This window comes from Cibotium barometz, chromosome 24 (assembly GCF_041138505.1).
Source record: "Cibotium barometz isolate CiBa-2024 chromosome 24, ASM4113850v1, whole genome shotgun sequence".
In the NCBI taxonomy this organism is placed as follows: Eukaryota; Viridiplantae; Streptophyta; class Polypodiopsida; order Cyatheales; family Cibotiaceae; genus Cibotium; species Cibotium barometz.
The window spans coordinates 18,622,048-18,630,511 of NC_141069.1; the positions used below are offsets into that span (position 1 = coordinate 18,622,048).

The following is an 8,464-nucleotide window of genomic DNA, read 5'->3' on the forward strand; positions in this document are numbered from 1 at the left end:
ATTTTTGCCTGTTAATGAGGCAGAGAGAAGCTGGGAGTTATGGGATAAGTGCTCGATGGAGAACAAATCCCTAACTCAGTACATCTCAAACTACAGGGAGATAGTACTCAAGCTAAAGGGAATCGATGCATTCTAGACATTGCGAGGCTTTAAGAGAGGCCTCAAAGATGATTACCTTGAGTATGTAGAGCCCTTACAACCTAAAGACTTAGCAGAGGCAATTCAATATGCACAGATATTTGATGACATCAAGCGTTGTAGTGCGCATGGTGGTTCTAGCAGGGCCGAGGGTAGTGAAAAGAGGAGGTCAGGCCTCAAAAGAAAAGGGTTCCGCAGTGAGAAACAAGGGGATAGGACGGACCAGGAAGGACAAGGTGGTCATTGGTCTAAAAAACCGCGACCATCCAAAAAAAAAAGAGACACCGAAATCCAAAAGAAAGAGCAGTATATTAAAGCGCGAAAGGAAAATCGCTGCTTTAATTGCAATGAAGTAGGGCACACGAAGGCTGAGTGTCCAAAGCCTAAAGCCAGCACGAGTGGCAATGCGAGCCCAAAAAAGATGGTAAATCTTCTAGGTAGTTGCATACAGTGCAGAGACTCCCTCTCTCAGTTCCGCAGAGTTCAGAGAGGTGACAGTGTGTCATTGTGATGAGCATCACGCTTGTTCAGTGACACCAGCGATGTGGCAGCCTACTGTAGGTCCGCATGACATGGTGCACATGTATGGCACCATAGGTGGCCGTAGAGTCACAATTTTTATTGATGATGGAGCTAGCCACAACTTCTTGAACTACTCGTTAGTCAAGAAGTTGGGATTAACTGAGACCCGGAGTGATCATGAGTATACTGTTGGCCTAGCCAACGGATATGATAAAACGATATGGAATACCATAGTATTGGGGGTCCCATTATCTATGCAGGACTACGAGGCTCCGCTTGACTTTCAGGTCATGCACTTAGCCAGAGCAGACATATATCTAGGCAGGGAGTGGCTGTATGGCATGGGCCCTAGTCTAGCTCGGAATTACTTACATAATACACTATGTTTTGAGCACGGAGGTAGAGTCATCACCCTGCAGGGCGACCATACTGTCCCTGCCACACCACTTATTTCCTCCATGGAGTTGTGTACAGCGGTCCGCAGAGACCAGATAGCAGAGGTATATGCTTGTTACCCTCTTTTGAATTCTGTTTCCGTAGATGAAACGATAAATGATGTTTGCGTAGACAAACAAGAAAAACAAAATAACCTTGGACGAGACCCACTGTTTGAAAACCCTGTTTGGCATGCATGTGATTCAAACAAGAAAAAATCCAAGGTGAATGAGACATTAAAGAAAAAATATGTAGATACTTTAATGAATTTATTAGTGGAATTTCAGGATGTTTTTCCCGATGATTTACCAGATGGTTTACCACCATCTAGAGAAGTAGACCATGGCATCCAAGTTATGCCAGGATCAAAACCTATAAGCAAACCTGCGGAGGTGGAAAAACAATTAACGAAATATTTGAAAAAAGGCTTTATTCGACCTAGTTCAAGTCCGTGTGGTGGTGGGCATCGCCTATTCTTCTGGTAAAGAAGAAAGATGGATCTATGAGGATGTGCATAGACTATAGGGCTCTTAATCAGATAACGATTAAGAACAAGTATCCAATGCCACGCATGGATGAGTTGTTTGATCAACTCTATGGGTCGAGATACTTTACAAAAATAGACCTGAGATCTGGGTATCATCAGGTTAGAATAAAAGCAGAAGATGTTGCGAAGACAGCATTTAGGACCCGTTTTGGGCATTTTGAGTTTTTGGTCATGCCATTTGGGCTAACCAATGCTCCAGAGACGTTTATGACGCTAATGGACAGCATTTTACGTCCATATCTGGGAAAATTCGTAGTAGTTTTCCTAGATGATATTCTTGTGTACAGTTAGACACAGAAAGAACACGTAGAGCATTTGCGTCCAGTGTTCGAGTTGTTGCGAAAGCACAAACTATTTGCAAAGAAGAGCAAATGTGAATTTTTTGAAACAGAAATTCACTACCTTGGCCATATTATATCCGCCAATGGTACGCGGATGTAGCCAAAAAAAGTAGAGGCTATTCTTAAATGGCCAGCGCCAAAGAATCTCGAGAAACTGCAGATTTTTCTTTGCATGTCGGGGTTCTTCCACCAGTATGTGAAGGACTACGTGAAGATCATAGTCCCGTTGACTGACCAGTTTATGGTCAAAAACAAAAAACATTAGTTGGGGGGAAGCCCAACAGAAAAGCTTTGATAAGCTCAAGGTGACTGTAGCAGCTGCACCTATTTTGACTATTGTGGATCCAAATGAGCCGTTTGTTTTGGAAACAGACGCTAGTAATGAGGCCATTGGGGCCGTACTTATGCAAAGGGGACGCCCAATTGCATTTGAGAGTAAAAAGTTAGATCGTGCGCAGCGTAACTACTTGGCTAATGAGCGAGAGTTACTAGCGATAGTTCATGCACTGAAAAAGTGGAGACACTATTTATATGGTGCTACTTTTGAGGTCCGGATGGACCATGAAAGTCTGAAATGGATTTCAAGTCAAAATGAACTGAAGGGTAGAAAAGCTCGATGGGCAGAGATTCTACAGGAGTTTGACCTTCAGATATGTTACCAGAAAGGTAAGTATAACGTGGTGGCAGATGCACTTAGTCGCATGCCACAGATTAATGAACTTAGTTTCACAGTCTTCAAGAATGATTTCTTGGAGTCTCTACGTGGTTTATGTGAGCACGATCCATCTTTTACAGAGGTCTGGCGCACTATACGCGTACGCACTTCTTCACAGACGTGACCACCTCCCTCGTTGGCACGTATTGCTAGTCCGGAGAGACTGGCCGAAGGTGCAACGAGAAGGGAAGTGAGAGTTAGTCCGGAGCGACTAGCCGTGTCTTCTGGGTATAGTTTGGAGCCGGAGAGCTCTGACGTAGGCCCTTCATCACCTTTGACTACCACGGCTTCAAAGGGGAGTGATAAACTTCATTGGGGGGAGAAATATTCTAATTACTCCATTGATGACGGGTACTTACTCTATAAGGGTAGAATATGTGTACCAACTATTGGTGACTTCGGGCCCAAATTCTTAAATAAAGTCATGATAGTCCAAGTGCGGGTCATCCTGGGATTCAGAAGACCTATGCACTAGTAAAAAGACAGTTTTATTGGCCTAGTTTGTTTAAGGACGTCCAGACTTATGTGCTGAAATGCAGTAAGTGCCAGGTCAATAAACATGAATGTCTTAAGGTTGGAGGACTACTCCATCTGCTGGAGATTCCTCAAGGGAAATGGGAAAGCATTTCCATGGATTTCATTACCGGTTTACCCAAGACGAGTCAAGAGAATGACTCGGTGTGGGTGGTAGTGGACAGGTTAACTAAAATGGCAAAGTTTATCGCCACGAAGAAAACTGTAAAAACGCCAAAGTTGGCAAAACTCTTTATTTAACATCTCTACAAGCTATATGGCCTGCCCGCAAATATAGTGTCGGATAGAGATAGAAAGTTCAACAGTCATTTTTGGAGGGAGTCTTCAAAAAGTTGGATACTACTCTGAGTATGAGTACGGCTGATCATCCGGAGTCTGATGGTCAAACTGAAAGAGTTAACCAAATTCTAGAGGATATATTGCGTTCTTATGTTAGTAAGAAGCAATCTAATTGGGAAGAGTACTTGCCCTTATTGGAGTTTACCTATAACAGCTCCAAACACCAGCGACTGGATTTACACCATTCATGTTAATGTATGGATTCCAGCCAAGATCTCCGATGGTTGTAGGCCTAGAAAAGGAGAAGATTCAATCTGTCAAGGATTTCCTTGAAGATATGAATGATATGCTCAGAGCCGCACGTGAGAGCATTCGTAGCGCTCAAGATTGCGCTAAAACTTATGCGAATAAAGGATGAAGAAAGGTGACCTTTGTAGAAGGTGACTTTGTATTCCTAAAGGTTCCTGCGCAGTCAGAAACCATGAAAACGGGAAAGTGTGATAAACTTTCTCCGAGATATTATGGTCCTTTTAAAATCCTTAAGAAGATTGGGGATGTAGCATATAAACTTGAGTTACCGGAGAGTTCTCACGTCCATCCTGTCATTGAAATTATGTGTTTGAGCGTGACAAACATCATCAGCCAACTGGTGCATAAAAGGCTCTTGTTACCCATTGAATCATGGAAAGTGATCAGACACAAAAAAAAAAGTTGGTTTCAAATAATTCAAAGCAAAAAGTTTGAGAAATATGGAATCTCGAGCTGGATGTTAATTAAGCCCATAGCACCCACTCACATGCCATCCTACACACTCAGTCCTACCTAGAATAGTGGACAGCTGGAAGTGGTAGAGACAGATTCTGAGACTCTCCTTCCTTTACCACCTTTGCCTTACCTCTTTTTCCTATAGCATATCCTCTTTAGGACCGAATCCTAGGAAACAATCTTTCCATGAATTTGTTTTCCCTTATGTGCTGCCTCTAGAGTCTACGCTACCAACAACCACACATCTTCAAGATTCAAGAGAAGAAAGAGGCCCGGCGTGAATCTTCCCCTAATTGACAATCTCCCCTAAATCATTTGTTTGCCTCCCCTATGCTTGTTTTAGTGTTTCTATAGAAATCCACATGCACACATGCTCTCTCTCTCTCTCTCTCTCTCTCTCTCTCTCTCTCTCTCTCTCTCTCTCTCTTCCCACCACAAAGTGCCATGTGAGTGGGTGGCATCCTTCTTGTTGCCCTTCTTCATCACCTCACACAATTTGCAGGCCCTTGTTCTCAGCTCAATGTTCCCAACCACGTTTCCTCTTATGCTTTGATCATTTTCTTAGTTCATCGTCATGATCAAAAGATCGTTGTCATGAGAAGCTATGCCTAATCTCTCTCACAGAGTATCATGGTGATTGCTCTCTCTCTCTCTCTGGATTTTTCCTCATCACAGGCCTCCACATGGATAGAGAGAAGGTTTCCATTTAATAAGAAGAAATGATATTGGCAATTAGATGCTTTTGATTTTTTGTTAGATTTGTTAGTGCTAGTGTCAAAATTATTTCATAACTCTCGTTTGAAACATGAAACACCTGCATGAGAAATTCTCAATGGTATGAAGTAAATGTTTAAATTCATCTTGCATTTGAGCAAAGTTACTTAAGGCATTATCACAACAATGTGCAAGATTGATATATACATTTTTATAAAGAGAAAAATCCATCATTTCTACATGATGCATGAAACCTTAGGCCTTTATTGCAATAATATGATGATCACAGCTTTCAAGATTCCCTACAAAAACACACTCTTTTCTTTCCTAAAATGTTTTGGCAGCCGTGCCACTGCAAGTAGGATCCACATGGTGATAGAGTAAATCTTCATTTATACTTGTTAGGTTTATGCACTAATACACTAACCCACAATGGATGGTGTAGAGGGGGATGGTTGAAGCTTGTGGGTCTCTTTTATGTTTACCTATGTGGTCTCTGCGAGTGTATGGGTATGCGTAATATCTTCTCCTCTACAAGTTGTCAGCAAGTCTCACTATGTTGTGTGTATGCATGTGAATGCGTTGTAGGTTCATATATTTGTTAGGCTTTTACTTTTCTTTTTGCCCGTGGGTCTTTCTCATCACACACTCCTTACATGATATGGAAGAGGGCTTTTCTTTCATTCTATTATGTGACTCCTCGCCCTTTTGGGTAAGGTTTCTTGACATGTATGATGCATTTTCTTTTTCACAAAAGAAGAAGAAGACAAAGCACTTGATGGTGGGTAGCAGAGCCTTTGTCTGGTATCTCATACATAGGTAGTAGGCGCTTGTGGGCTCTTAAATTCTTCACCATTTTCACGTCATCTTTGTAGCTTTCAAAATTTAATCTTCATACAAATTTGTACAAAGAGCCTTTTGATGTCACCCGAGGAAGAGAAGGAACAAATGGGAGGCATGAAAAGAAGGGCACAAATCACATTTGTGTACCCTTTGCATTGAACCAAACAAAGCAAGTCCAGCCTTGAGTTTTTGAGATTTTGTCCCCAACACAGCACACATCTTCAAGATTCAAGAGGAGAAAGAGGCCCATTTTGCTTAGATCATTTTCTCATAGGGCGATTGTCTACTCTCTCTCTCTCTCTCTCTCTCATACACACATGCCAACCACTTGTATCAGAAGCTATGCAAGTCCCTTCTGTTAGAAGCTATGCATGATGTAATTCTCTCTCTCTCTCTGTCTCTCTCTCTCTCTCTCTCTCTCTCTCTCTGTGTGTGTCTCAATGTGGCATACCTATCTTTTAAGGATTTTATCTCCCCACATGCTACCACGTAGATAAAAATAAGGTTTTCTTTTAATATAAAAAAATCATTTTGGTCATTATATTGACCTAATTACCCACATGTGTTGATGTTTCACAAAGATATCTTACCTAAATCTCTCTCTCTCTCTCTCTCTGTCTCTCTCTCTCTCTCTCTCTCTCTCTCTCTCTCTCTCTCTCTCTCTCACACACACACACACACACACACATTGTAAAAGAGACTACCATAATGATTGCAAAACATAGTAGAAAATATTGTTGTAAGAAAAGTCATGTTAAAAATCTATTCAATTTTTTCTCATTCACGTACAACACACAACAACACATAAAGAGCACATGCAAGGAAAACAAGGCATGCACACATTCACACCATAAATGCTTATCAAGCACTTATGCTAATTTTGTGAGTACACGACATTTGTCATACGCGTGGATCAGAGTAGTGGCAAGCACAAACAACCCATTCGTCATAGATTTGTTATGAATTGAGTTTATCTTGTCAGCTGCTCCTATACTACCACATGCTTTCAAGATGTAGCTAAAGGTTCAAGAACAACAACTTCTTCGACTAACCCCCATGCCAAAATTCGAGAATTTGTTCACATTCTTATGCTATTTTAACATGCTAATGAAGGTGATTGTGTTTGGAGAGAGGCCCACACATTGCATCCATTCATCAGAAATTAGTGCTTCCTCACCTTACTCATTGAGAAGATCTTGTAATTAGTTCACTCCATGAGACTACATCTCAAACATTACGTACAATAGGCACTCACGGTACTTTTGCAAGTGTACCACACTTAGCATACATGTCTATCATGGGAAAATTACTACCTCACAGTAACGTTATGTTGGAGTCACGGGAAGTGGCAAAGAGAGCACTCACTATATTTGGCCTCAACTACAATGTGATTTTATACTTTATTTGATTCATGCTTGTCGTAGTGATTTTATACTTTATTGAGGACCACATTGTAATGCGAGTGTGCATCTCGAATGCGGTAAGAGTCCTTATCGGCAAGATGTCATGAGAGATAAAGTACCTTGTAAAGTGTTGAGACACTTTCCAATCATACCATGCATTAGACACATGTTTTGATGTTCGCCTATTGTGCCGGATTGATGTCATGTTATGTGGGGAGTCGATCAAGTGACAATGTGATGTATGTGCCTACTGATTCTGTTGAACACATTGATGCAACTTGGCCCATTTTCAATGATGACCCTCGACATTTACACCTAGGGTTGGCAACGGATGGTGTGAATCCATTTGGGTTACATTCCACAGAGTGGTCCACATGGCCAGTGGTCTTACTAAAAGATTACATTCCACCATGGTTGATAACCAGACTAATACTTTCCCAGCATTCATTTTGGGAGATGGAAGTGGTTGAAGAAGACCAGATGGAACTTGTCTGCTAGCTTTCGTACATTGGCACGAAAGACATGCTGTGATTAACTTAATATAATCTTGCTTCATTTGAGGCCAATAGTATATAGCCGTCAAAAGACAATATGTCTTGTTGATGCCTGGGTGTGCAACATAAGTGACCTCGTGATGTTCTTTCACCAAGACTCTTAGAACATGAGTATCATGAGGTACAGAAATACAATCCCGATAATATAATAAACCATCCACTAATGTATATGCTCCATCAAAAGGAGTTGCATTCTGAAAATTGAGAATTCGAAATGCAGTTCCAAAATCACGATCCTTTGAGTAAGGATCCTTGAAACTTTGAGGTATATCCATTTCAACTATAGAAATAGCCAAGACCGAAGCTGGCGGCATATGACTGAGGGCATCTGCAACCACATTGGTAAGACCAAGAACATACTCAATTGTCATATATATGAATACTACATGCTTGCCTAGCATTCATAAAACTGACTGCGTGAAGATGTATTTCAAAGAATGATGATCCATTTTCACCACCAAGGAGATAATGTTTCCACACACAATAGGCATAAACAATAGTCAGAAATTCCTTGTCATCATATATTGGGTATCTTACTTGAACTGTAGAGTGCTTATGACTATCAAATACAATAGCATGTCCTTGTTGCACCAAGACGGCACTAGTGGCAATATCAGAAGCATCCGTATAAACGTAAAAAGGGAGAAAAGGGTCAAGAATAGCCATGACAGGAG

The 8,464-nt window shown here is 41.2% G+C and overlaps 1 pseudogene; it reads right to left on the reverse strand.

Annotated features, from left to right (window-relative positions):
- Positions 1 to 8,161, reverse strand: part of LOC147624977 (phytepsin pseudogene) — a 78,255-nt pseudogene extending 70,094 nt beyond the window's left edge.
- Positions 8,162 to 8,464: the final 303 nt, after the last annotated feature.